This window comes from Tupaia chinensis, unplaced genomic scaffold (genome assembly GCF_000334495.1).
Source record: "Tupaia chinensis unplaced genomic scaffold, TupChi_1.0 Scaffold144346_1, whole genome shotgun sequence".
In the NCBI taxonomy this organism is placed as follows: domain Eukaryota; kingdom Metazoa; phylum Chordata; class Mammalia; order Scandentia; family Tupaiidae; genus Tupaia; species Tupaia belangeri.
This window is the reverse complement of record NW_006204205.1, coordinates 4090997-4103947: the sequence shown is the minus strand read 5'-3', so window position 1 is coordinate 4103947 and position 12951 is coordinate 4090997. Positions and strand designations below refer to the sequence as shown.

Genomic DNA, 12951 nt, shown 5'->3' with positions numbered 1-12951 from the left:
TTCCTGGTATTTTGCTGTCTGAAGACGTTCCTGGGTCCTTTTCATGCTCTAGGAATAGTTAGGTCCCCTGTGGCTGCTGAAAGCCCCAAGGGAATAGCACAACACACCTTTGTCACCTCTCTTTAGAGAATTTCTGAAATTCTTTTCATCATTTTTATTGCCTTTCGTTTTGGTCAGCAGTCCCATTAGGCAGGACTGAATTAGGCTCTCACTATGTAAGGAGATAATTGAATGGGAAGGGAGTCGATGCTGACAGGCTCCTACTTTCTTGTTTATTATTTCTTTCATTTCTGCATTATTCTGCTGACCGTGACACTTCTAGATATTGGATATAATTATAGTCCTGCATCTCCCGAGGTGGAAATATTTAAATTTGGATACCTGCTTTCCATAATAATGAATTCTCTGTTTAGGGAAAGCGAGCAGGTGGGGAGGGGAAGAGATCCACCGCGAAGCCTAATGCTTGGCAGAAATGAATGCTACCTTTTCCCAGTAAAAATTCTCCAGCCTTTACTCTTCGGACTCGGTCCTGGAGATTCCTGGGCTCTTTGGTGGGAATGGGGTTGGCAGGTCTCTGTTAAGTAAATAAAGGGTGTCCCTGTCTGGAGGGGGTCCTGCAGCCCTAATAGGAACTTCCTCCTTCTCTCAAGGGTAAGAGGCTCTAGCCCAGAAGAGCTGGCCAAGTCGAGCCCTGACTGGCCAATCCCTCCTCTCCTGGGGTCCTTCCATTCAACCACACCTCTTCCCCCCAGGGGCCCCCACCATGATATAAGTTTCATACTTCTTGCCGGGATGAAAGCAGTGACCTCCAACTGGTTCTTGCCTCTCCTCCCCCTTAATTCCAGTCTCTCTCTCTCCCTCTCACTTTGTTGCCCCTACAGAAGCCAGTATATGGACCAGCAGTTGGCATAATTGCTATGTCACTGGACTCCTATGTAGTCGACCATGGTTCAAGTCCCGGACCTGGTGGCTTAAACTCACACCGGGCGCATGTGCGTGTGTGCCCAGGATCCCAAGAGGAGAATGGAGGAGAAGGGATTGTGGCGTAGCCATCCTTCCTGGGGGGGGGGGTGGTTTCTCACTTTCTGTCTCTCTGTCTTTCTGCAAGGGGGTGTGGCGGCCCCCCCCTGGCCGGGGGGGGGTGGGTGATTTCTCACTTTCTGTCTCTCTGTCTTTCTGCAAGTACACACTCCCTATAGCAAAAACCTCTCCAAAAAAAAAAGAAGCAGCAGCAGCAGCCAGTATATACTAATGCTGATGTAACAAATTGCCTCGAAATTAGTGGCTTAAAGCAATACTGATTTATTACTTAGGTCTGGAGGTCAAAGTCCTAAAATAAGGTTTTGGCAGGCTTGCATTCCTTCTGCAGGCTGGAGAGGAGAATCATTCTGTGACTTTTTCTTGCTTCTAGAGACCTGCATTCCTTGGCTCCCAGCCTCTTCCTCCAGCATCAAGCCCATAAGTCTTTCTCACACTGCTTCACTCTAACAGGCTCCTTCTGTAGTCAGGCCTCTGCCTCCTCCTCGTGAGAACACCTGTGATGACATCGGGCACACCTGGATAGCCTCCCCCTCTCAAGATCCTTCACCAAGTCATATCTGCCAAGTCCCTTTTTCCACGTTAGGGAACGTGTGCACAGCCTCCAGGACTGGGACAGTGACATCTTTGGCAGGGCCATTATTCAGCCTTCCACATAGCATAATCTTTTAAAAACACACACCCGACCACACTGCCGCTCTGCCTGAGACCCTGGTGTCAAGCTCCAATTCTCAAAGGCTAAGGCTCAAACTCATCTTGTGGCTGGGAGTGCCATGCTGGGGCTGCCCGTACCCCTCTTCGGGCCTCCTCTCCCCGCTTACGGTCCACGATCCCCAGGCGTGCCTGTTACCAGGGATGCTGCTTCTCCCCACACTCCACCTTAGTCTTCCCTCACCCTAGACGAAGTCAGGCCTCCCCAGGATGTGTCCAGGGGACACTCTGCTATCACACGTACCATTTAACACACAATTTAGCGCCTTTGGGTTTGTAGAGGGGATCGATGGATTAGCATCAGGTGTTCCTCTCATGGTCGCAAGTGCTCTGTACGGGCAGGAGCCGTACCTCTTGCCCACAGCTGCATCTCTGGCTCAGTGCCTGACGTGCAGTCGCGGGCAAGAAATGACACGTCTGGTGGTACTGGGAAACAGATGAGTGCATGAGTGAGTGTCGCCAGCACTGCCATACCGCTCTACCCCCTTTGCCCTGCAGTCTCTTCTGCGTAGCATTTCTTTTTCTTTCTTGCTTTTTTCTTTCTTTCTTTTCTTTCCTTTTTTTTTTTTTTTTTTTTTTGGGAAGATTTTTTTTGCTATAGGGCACAAGCACTCGCCAGAAAGACAGAGAGAGACAGAGAGACAGACAGAAAGCGAGAAATCACCCCCCAGGGGGGGATGGCCACACCGCAATCCCTTCTCCTCCATTCTCCTCTCGGGATCTTGGGCACGCACGCACACACGCCCAGCATGAGTTTAAGCCACCGGGTCCAAGACTCGAACCACAGTCGACTATGTGGGAGTCCAGCAACATAGCCATTACACTAACTGCTGGTCTCCTACGTATCATTTCTCACTGTCTATCGCTGCCTCCCTTCCCTGGCAGGGAAGGTCTGTGGGAGCACGGCTTTGTCTCCTCTCCCTCCTCCCAGGCCCAGAGCAGCATCTGGTCCATAACAGGTGCTCAACAATTGTTTGGGGGACGAGTGGTCCGCAGGATGCTCAGAATCTCTCACAGAGCTTACATATTTGACCCCTCTTTGAAATTGGGTATTATCAAGTTCTTTTTAGTTATTCAACCTAATTCAGTCATCAGGAAATGTAGAAGAGATCTAAAATGTTCACCTGTTGTTGTGAGGATTAAATGAGCCAATTTACATGAACAGTTTAGAATGTGTCTGGCAACAACAGCCCTGTGTGAGAGTTTTCTGTTAAGGAATCCTTGATATTTTGTTGCTGGGACCAGCAGATGGCATAATGGTTAACGTCATTGGACTCTCATGTAGATGACCGTGGTTCAAGTCCTGGATCTGGTAGCTTAAAACCTACACTAGATGTGTGTGCATGCATGTCCAAGATCCCAAGAGGAGAATGGAGGGGAAGGGATTGTGGCATGGCCATCCCCCCCGGGGGGGAGGGGGTGATTTCTTGCTTTCTGTCCTTCTTGGTCTCTCTCTGTCTCTCTGATAAGTACATGAACCCTATAGGAAAAATCTCTCTCTGGAAAAAAACGAGTGTTTGCTGACTTTGCTGGCTGAGGTGGGACAGCCATAGCTGTGGATAGCTCTGTAGGAAGTGGCACTGGAGAGTGCTCCTGGCCTTGGCTGGAGGGCAGGACGCAGGTCTTCTAGCTGCACAAGGACAGGTCAGTCTTGGGGTTGAGGGGTGATCTGTTCCATCACTTACATTTTTTCTTGTCTTGCCTGCAGGTGGCAGCACGCCCTGGACCTCCCTGCATTGCAGGCCGTCCTGAGGCTGGACAGCAAGGACACAAGAAAATGGACTCTCTCCTCCTGAAGACCTGAATGCCAGCTGCCAGCCACTAGCCATGGTGAGTGTAGAGCTTGACTGGAGTTTTTCTTTTATGGGTTCTACATTATTTGTTTTTCAGTATAGGAAAAACATATGTTGGAGTTTGAAGTAGTTTGTTGATTTTCAGTTTGTTTCAAAAACAGAGAACGATAGCCGTAAAACCAGAATTGTGCCTAAAATGTTGCAAAGATGAGGGACAAGGGGTTGTCCTCTGCATTTTAAGTGTGACACCCCTCCCTGTCTGCACCCTGGGCCCCTACCCTTGCTATCCAGGGAGAGGCTACTCACCCAGAATAAATCAGCAAGTGTTGGGGGGGGCCTGAAGTGGGAGATGTTCTTTGCAGGGACCCCATGGTCCTTCTTCCAGTTGCTCACAGGGTGGACTGTTCACATCCAGCCGGAGAGCCATGCCAGGCCTGCACAGCCCAGGGCTTCTGTCTGCCTGCCCAGATCTGGCCTCTGACCCTCTCTTGTCCCACACCTTTTAACTTCATAGCTCTCTCATCTTTATCCAAAGACCCTATTTGCACTGCAGTCTGAGAAGTAGCATGGGATTGTTTATGTTCTATTTTGATCCCCCTAACAGCTTGGCAATCAGTTGTTTCATATTTGGGAATAAGGGAGCCTTCTGCTCTTTTTGCCAAGGACTGCTACACTTGTTCTTGGCATTGTGTTGAGGGGTCTAGCAAAGACCCTCCCTGAGTTTCAGCACCAGCTAGATTTGGTGATGTCCTTCCCACAGCCTTGTCGGACAAGGATTCTGTGCCATTTTCTTCCAGAGTCACGAGGCTTTCTTTGCAGGGAACTTAATAATCCCTTGCCCTTCCCCCCAGCCTTTGCCAACTTTGCCTCGCACTGCTTTGTACTTGGGGCTCACCCTATGGAATCACAGACATACGCAAGTGGAATGTTAGGTCATAATTTCACCAAACTTCAGGCCTCTGTGGATTCGTCTATTGTGGTAGGGAGAAGGTGGTATTTTGCAAATGAAATTTACCTCGAAGTATTTTTTCCCCCAAATTAATTGGTATTAAAAAATTTCAAGTTTATATATTTTATTTAAAATCCTGTTCTTTTCTCTTATATAATTGTGTTTCCTTTTTTAAATCTTATGACAATTGACTATTTTCAGCCAATACCTTAGTTTAAAAAAAAACAAAAACAAACAAACAAAAAAACAACTAATACTAGGGCCAGCCAGATGTCCTGGTATTTAAGGTGACTGGCTCTCACATGGCCAAATAAGCAGTTTGCATCCCAGATTTGGTGCCTTGAGAAACATGCTGGGAGAGAGAGAGAGAGAACACACATACACACTAGAGTCCTAAGAGGAGAATGAGGAGAAGTGACTGCGGAGTGTCCGTTCCCCCTGGGAAGTAATTCTCACTTTTCCCTCTCTCTCTGTCTTTCTCTGGTGAATGCATGCACCCTGTAGCAAACAAACAAACAAACCCTAATACTGAGCACCCACTATGTCGCATTGAGCTACAGAGTTTATATCCCATTCAGTCCTTCCAAAAACTGGGAAAAATATATTATTTCACCACTACACATACAGAAACCAAAGCCCAAAGATAAAATTACTTGCAGAGCTAAGATTTACAGAATAAGCCAGGGCGCACCCCCTCCAAGATCTCGGTCTCCCTTCCCTCTTATCAGAACATGAGCCCAACCGCCTGTGGGTAGAAGATGAATCATATTTGTTCTTATAGTTACCTGGAAAGGAACAAAGTGAAATTAATGAGCAACAACATTAAAGTCCTCAAACAACCCTCTTCTCTAAATTTACTATCCTAATTTTACATAATACTGGTTTTCTTGCTTGCTTCATTTAATGTCAGTTATTGGCACACATTGGTAAAATTTGCATTTATTACTGTTTGTCTGACGTGTATCATTAAAATTTTACATGAAAGGTGGTTTTACTGTTTTTCATTTGAAGGACCCATAACATCCTTAAGTTGGAAAAGATTGACTTAAAAATTTGAAAAGTCTTGGGGCTGGCAAGTGGCATGGTGGTTAAAGGCGCTGGACTCCCACATGACCAACCACGGTTCAAGTTTCGGACCTGGTGGCTTGCTTTCTCACTTCCTCTCTCTCTCTCTGTCTCTCTCTGATCAAACTGAAAAATACTGAAATAATAATAAATAAAGTTAAATAAAATAATTCTTTAAAAAAATTTTGAAAAGTCTTTCTCTGCACCTAAGAGATTTGGTGACATGTTTCAGAGACAGATAAACATTAAACTCCCTGGTTGTAACTGTCATAGGCAATTTCTTGTAACTGAAGCAAAAGAGAAATTTCTTCAACCTAAGTCTAAATTGTTATCAAAACCAATTATTATTTTATTATTTATTTATTTATTGGAGGGGTGTTTTTTTGGCTATAGGGTATGTGCACTCACCAGAAAGACAAAGAGAGACAGAAAGCGAGAAATCACTCCCCAGGGAGATGGCCACGCCACAATCCCTTCTCCTCCATTCTTCTCTCAGGATCTTGGGCACATTTGCACACTCTCCCAGCATGAGTTTAAGCCGCTGGGTCTTGGATTCGAACCACGGTCGACTACATGGGAGTCCTACAACATAGCCATAACACCAACTGCTGGTCCCCAAAAACAATTATTTCATAAGCCAGGTTACTCATATTTTAAGTGTCTGCTGATATCTAAAAAGTGTCTGCTGATATCTAAATGCTTATTTAATATTACAGTTAAACTGTAGACAGTTAAGCAAAGCTGTCTTTTGTACCGGAAGTGTCTTTCTCAACACTGTCCAGGCTCTTCTTTTCTGGCCACTCAGGACCAATAGCCTCAGGACATATTAACTGTGCGCTTTTCAAACTGGTAAATTTAAACAACAGTCATATACTCCCTAATGTGTAATTATGGGATGTTTTCTTGCCTTGTCCCCCTTTTTTAAAATTTCTTTAATGAGATATAACTCTCAGACCTTGCAATTTACCCATTTAAAATATACACTTCGATGGTTTCTAGTACATTCTGAAAGTGTGCATGTATTACCAGAAACCAATTTTGGAACATTTTAGTTATCTTGAAAAGAAACCACCTACCTCTGAGTTGTCACCCACCCCCCATTTCCACCATCTCTCACAGCCCCTGGCAACTACTAATCTACTTTCTGTCTCTGTTGGCCTGTTCTGGATAGTATATAGAGTCACATGACATGTGGTCTTTGAGACTAGCTCCTTTCACTTAGCCCTGTGATCTGAACATTCATCCGCGTCATAGCATGTGTCAGTGCTTCGTTACCAAATCATGCCTTGTATGAATATACTGTGTTTTGTGCATTCAACCATCATTTGATGGACCTTTGGGTTGTTCCATGTTCTGTTGAAGAATGCTGCTATGAACATTTCTGTGTACAAGTTTTTCTATACACTATGATTGTGGGGACCAGCAGATGGCGTAATGGTTAAGTTGCTGGACTCCCACATAGTTGACCACAGTTTGAGTCCCGGATCTGGTGGCTTAAAACTCACACTAGGTGCATGTGCATGAGTGCCCAAAATCCTGAGAGGAGAATAGAGGAGAAGGGATTGCAGCATGGCCATGCCCCCCTTGGGAGAGATTTCTCATAGTCTGTCTCTCTGTTTCCCTCCATCTCTCTGGTGAGCTCACGTGCCCTTTAGCAAAAAAAAAAAAAAAAAAGAAAACTGTGATTATGTTTTTGTGATTTTGCCTTATGGTCTGTAATGGGCAAGATCTCTTTAAAAACTAAAGGAAGGGAGAGACCTAGATTGAGGTTGTTTGACATTTGAAGAGATAATTTCTTTGTATAGATATAGAATTGCATTCAGAAGGGTTAACTGTCTAATATATTGAGGTTAAAAATCAGCAAGTACTGAGCCAGCAGGTGGTGTTGCGGTTATATCATTGAACTCCCACATGGTTGACTGTGGATCAGGTCTCAGACCCAGTGGCTTGAAACTCACGCTGGGTACGTGTTTGCGCATGCCCAAAATCCTGAGCGGAGACTGGAGAAGGGAAGGTAGAGTGGCTTTCCCCGCCTGCAGAGTGATCTCTCGATTTCTGTTTCTCTGTCTCTCTCAAAAAAAAAAAAAAAAAAAAGGAAAAAAAGTTAGAAAGTAAAAAAGATCGAATTCTCCATATTGGTTGAGTTTTGTAAGTTCTGTCTTTTAATAACTCTTGTTTGAAAATAGTAAGCAAGAAATAAAAGTGTTGGCCCTAAGGTTCGCCTTGAAATACTGTGGCATTGGTTTGGGTGGAGGGTTGTGCAAGAACTTTTTTCAGGTGTATTTAGCAGGTGTGTGGAAGAAGAGGGCTGGACCAGAGAGAGGAATGAGGCAGGAGGAGAAGCTGGGATGATGCAGGGTGCCATCTGCTGATGCTTCAGTTTCCATGTGCCCCACCGATTAGGGCACGGGCCAGTAATGCCTGTGTGGCTGTCGCTTACTGTCTGGGTAAGGCGATTCATAGCTGTGCACCTCCTTATCCGGTTTCGCTCTGCATCTGACTCACAAAGTTCGAGTGTTGGGCTGTTGGTTTTAGTCAAAGCGGGTACCATGAGGAATGTGTGGAAAGACAAATCAACCCCTAAGACACTTTGCTATACACAGTTCTAAAAACACTTCCGGGCTGTTATTTTTGTTTTGTTTTTAAACACTAGTTAACAGTTTTCAGTTTAACTGTGTTTCCTTCCTGAAATCTTCAAGTGAGACTAATTGTAATTTTTTTTTCTACATATTGTTTTGAGGGAGTTCCTCTGCTTTTCAAGTCTGGGTTGTAGCTAGAGATGCTTTTTTATTTTTCTACATACAGACCAAGCATGCAGAAAGAGGAGTGATTTAAGTTTGTCTCTCATTTAACTTCTGTATCTTTCTATTCCTTTTCTTGGGAAATCGAGAGAGTATTGAGGGCATTTTAACCAATTTTAACCTATAACTTCAAGTGAATCAGTCAGAAGGAATTCATATGCATTTTTAAGTATCTTGGAGGAAACAGAAGAGAGAGAAGTTGCTCTCAAGGAAGCCAGGTTCGAGCTGAGGAGCCCGCCCATGTGCCTGCCTGCTAGTGCACAACCTTCTGCCCTTTGGGTGCCCAGCTGTGAATGCCCAGGAAAGCCTCAGCCAGGGAAGACTGCAGGAGACCTGCCCTGAGCTTTAGTTAATTCAGAGGGCAGGAAAGCAGGCAGGCGGTGGCTCCAGGCACACAGGTGTGAGGAGGAGCAGGGAACTGACTTGAGAGTTATTTGGGGGAGTCTAGAGCGACCATACTGAGTAAATCGGTTGGTCAGATTTTGGTGGTGATGGGAGATTGAGCCAAGAAAGAATATCAAGTCAAGGAAGCTTGAATTTGTACCATAAAGATTAGGCAGTAACGGACTTATACAGAGGGGACAGCTTTTCATCTTCAATAGGAACTTTTATTTCCATTTTACACCTGAGAAAAGCTGTGCTTTTTCAAATAATGTTTTTTCCAGTAACTGTTCAAGGTCACACAGCTGGTGGGAGCTGGTCTACCAGACCCGGAGTCAGGGCACACACCTGCACAGGCTTGCATTAAAACTGCAGATAAAACTCGGCCTCCATGTGCGTGACTAGAGTTCCACCCGGCCCTGGGTGTGTGTGTCCCTATGAGCCTATACCTGGCTGCATTTGCTTGTCTGCAGCATTCTCTGGGCTGAACTGATAATGAGGTGAAAGGGGACTTTGGATAGTCACTTTCCAGCTTGTCTGGCTCAGGAAAGGCAAGGGCAGGAACCCAGCTGTCCAGGATCTACACAGCAGCAGCTCAGACAAGTGCTAGGAGCTTCAGGGACTGTCAGGGAAGCTTTGGAGCTGCAGGTCCCTGGGCAAGTACCCCTCCAGCATGGGAGCAGCAGGGCTGATGGGGATCTGAGCAAGGTGAAAGCCCAGCTGCAGGCACAGTGCAAATTGACTCCAGTTACTGCCCTCATCCTCCAGCACAAGCAGAACTTGGGAGTTTTGTATGTATTGAAGCTTTGCATTCATTCCTTCAGAGTATTCAGCAATAGTTAAGTACCTAAAATGTACCAGTTCTGGCTTTGGGTCCTGGGCTTAGAGTCAGAACCCAAGTCCCTGTCCTCATGGAGCTTATAGTCTAGTGGGCGAGACCATCAACATGTAACGCAATGTCAGGAAGCAGTAATGTAGGACGAAGACAGCAGGGAGAGGCGACAGAGTGCCAGGATGGCAAGGAAGTCCACTCCAGTGAAGGGCATTTGAACAGGGACCTGGTGAAGCCAGAAAGTGAGCCTCGTGCATGCCTAGATTCCAGGCATGGGAAACAGCAAGCTCATCAACCTGAAAGGGATTATTTGGGAAGCAGCCAGGACAGTAGTGCATGGGGAGTGAGGAGGGGAAGGGAAGAAGTGAGCAGGTGAGGGAGGTGGGGCCAGCCCATGAGCCAGGCAGGCTCCAGTAGGAAGATCAGACTTTGTTCATGGCCCAACCCCAAGGTGTTCTTTGGGCATTATTCCTGACTGGCTGGCCTCTAAGTCCGCAGTCCTCCCAGAGAGCCTGTTGAGTTACCCAGCATCCTTCTAAAGCATCCCTTTTCTGGAGAAACTAACCACCCTCGGTTCTTTTGTCTGCAACTAAGATAGAATTTGGAGGGGAGGAAGAAGGGTCAAGTACATTCCAAACTGAATATTGAAATTAAATCAGTTTTTTTTTTTTTTTAGAGGTTTTCACTATAGGGCACGTGCGCTCGCCAGACAGACAGAGAGAGCGAGAGAGACAGAAAGCGAGAAATCACCCCCCAGGGGGGGATGGTCACGCCGCAATCCCTTCTCCTCCATTCTCCTCTCGGGATCTTGGGCACACATGCACACGCGCCTGGCGTGAGTTTAAGCCACCGGGTCTGGGACGCGAACCACGGTCGACTACGTGGGAGTCCAGCGACATAGCCATTACGCTAACTGCTGGTTCCCGGTTTTGTTTTCTTTTTGAGAGGTTTTGCTATAGGGCACATGTACTTGCCAGACAGACAGAGACAGACAGAGAGACAGGAAGCAAGAAATCACCCCCCAGGGGGGATGGCCATGCCGCAATCCCTTCTCCTCTATTCTCCTCTCGGGATCTTGGGCACGTATGCACACGCGCCTGGCATGAGTTTTAAGCCACCAGGTCCAGGACTCGAACCGCATTTGACTACATGGGAGTCCAGCAACATAGCCATTATGCCAACTGCTGGTCCCTAAATCAGTTTAATAGTTAGACGAAATGCAGTTGGATATTAGGTTTCAATGTTTACATTTTGGTTGGAGGGGTTCTACCATGATGGTGGAAAGGGAACTTTTATCCTCACTGCGACCTTCCCAGGAGCCAGGGAAGCTGGATCCTGTCTCCTCCTCACCCGCCAGCTGAAAACCTAAGCTGGGGACCCCTGGCTTGACCTTTCTGGTCTTCTGACCTTATTTGGTTAGTTATGTCATTCTTTTTCAAAAGGAGGGAGGAAGAAAAAAATGACTTTTCTTTTCACAGTTCATATAATTTATGGAATTAGAAAAAAAAAATGACTCATTAAGGTTCTTTTCCATCTTGGAGGTCCCAAATTCTGTGAATAAATTCCACACAGAATGTTCTTAAGGAGATGAAGAATGTTTCTTGAGGGACCAGCAGATGGCGTAATGGTTACGTCACTGGACTCCCACATAGTCCACCATAGTTCGAGTCCCAGACCCAGCAGCTTAAAACTCATGCTGGGCGCACGTGTGCCCAAAATCCCAAGAGGAGAACAGAGGAGAAGGGACTGTGGTGTGGCTATCCCCCCAGGGGGTGATTTCTTACTTCCTGTCTCTCTGTCTTTCTGACAAGTACACAGGACCTATAACAAAAATCTCTCTCAAAAAAGAAAAGAAAAGAATGTTTCTTGAGTTATGGCCAGGAGGGAGTTATGACTTACACCTTTTTTATGTGGGCCCCCCCTTTTTTTTTTGGAGAGGTTTTTGCTATAGGGCGCGTGCGCTCCCCAGACAGACAGAGAAAGACAATGAGACAGAAAGGGAGAAATCACCCCCCAGGGGGGATGGCCACGCCACAATCCCTTCTCCTCCATTTTCCTCTCGGAATCTTGGGCACGCATGCACACGCGCCTGGCATGAGTTTTAAGCCACCGGGTCCAGGACGCGAACCGTGGTCGACTACGTGGGAGTCCAGCGACATAGCCATTACACTAACTGTTGGTCCCACCTTCCCCCTTTTTTTTTTTCATCCCAAACACTTTCACATCTATCTGTGATCTTTATGAGACGGCTCTGTACGTTAGTGGCTAAGAGCATGGAAAAACGGCACTGAGAGCCAGGTCCACCTTTGCTCACTGCGTGGCCCTAATCAGCCTGTTCCCCAGTTTCCTCCTCTGAAATGCAAAGGATACTGTGAGGGTAAGTGTGATGGTGCAGCCCACCCGGTGCCTGTGGCAGAAGGAAGCCTCCCTGAATGTCCGCTGTGATGATCCTAACTTGTAAGGATTCGCACTTTCACAGGAAGGAAAGCCTCCATGGCCGAGGTTAAGTGACTTGCCTCGGGTCGCAGAGACTCAGGAGAAGCCAAGGCTCAGGGAACCCCAGGCCGGTGCTCTTTCTCCAGTTCATTTTGGTTTCTAGGAGAAAGTGTTAATACAGGCAGACACCTCAGGCTTTTGTGAGGAACTGGGGAGCAGGGCTGCTTCAGCACCAGGACCCTTAATCCTAGGCATTAAGACCCCCCTCTGGCCCAGATATCATGGGAACAGAGGTTAGGGCATGCCCTCCTCTTTGTTCTCCGAGGGGCAGAGGAGGCAGAGGGTGGTGTGTCCCAGTCCTCGTCTCCCCCAGCCCTTGCCCACTGCTGGCCAGATCCTGCAGTCTTACCTTGGGCATCACAGGGACCTGCTCGAGCCTGGAGTGGGGAGGGGATGCACAGGCAGCCCTTCTTCCCTCCTGTGGCAGGACTCAGTAACTGAGGCCAGGGAACTGGGTGTGGGAGGAGTCACGGACTCCAGAAGCTCCCATCAGGCCATTTGGAACAAGAGACAGACTTTGCCCTCAGACAGGGGCAGGGGCCTCAGACACCCTCTCTAATCACCCTGGTCCCCCTGTTGCCTAAAGACAGTTCCTAATGATCTTAGGTACAGAAGGGTGGCCCTTGCTCCTGGTAGACTTCAGGACTACGCAGGCAGGTTTTCCCAGGAAGCATCAGCACACAGAATTTAGCTTCGGGCGGTGTAGTTCAGGGGAGAAGTCCACATACAGTCAAGCCTGAGTTCAAATCCTGGCTTTGCTTCTTTGTGTGTGAGTAGATGGGTAGGTGGGTGGAGGTATGCTTGGGAATTATTTACCCTCTTGTACTCTCAGTTTCTACATCTATAAAATGGGAACAAGAATGCCTTCCTCGCAGATTTGCAGCA

At 47.0% G+C, this 12951-nt stretch overlaps 1 long non-coding RNA gene across 1 annotated transcript in view; it reads left to right on the top strand.

The window, feature by feature from the left end:
* LOC102496835 (uncharacterized) overlaps positions 1-12951 on the top strand; it is a 71114-nt gene that overhangs the window by 13499 nt on the left and 44664 nt on the right. The window contains exon 2 of the long non-coding RNA XR_337141.3: positions 3458-3579. This is a non-coding gene — a long non-coding RNA (uncharacterized LOC102496835). The remainder of the gene's footprint in view (positions 1-3457; positions 3580-12951) is intronic.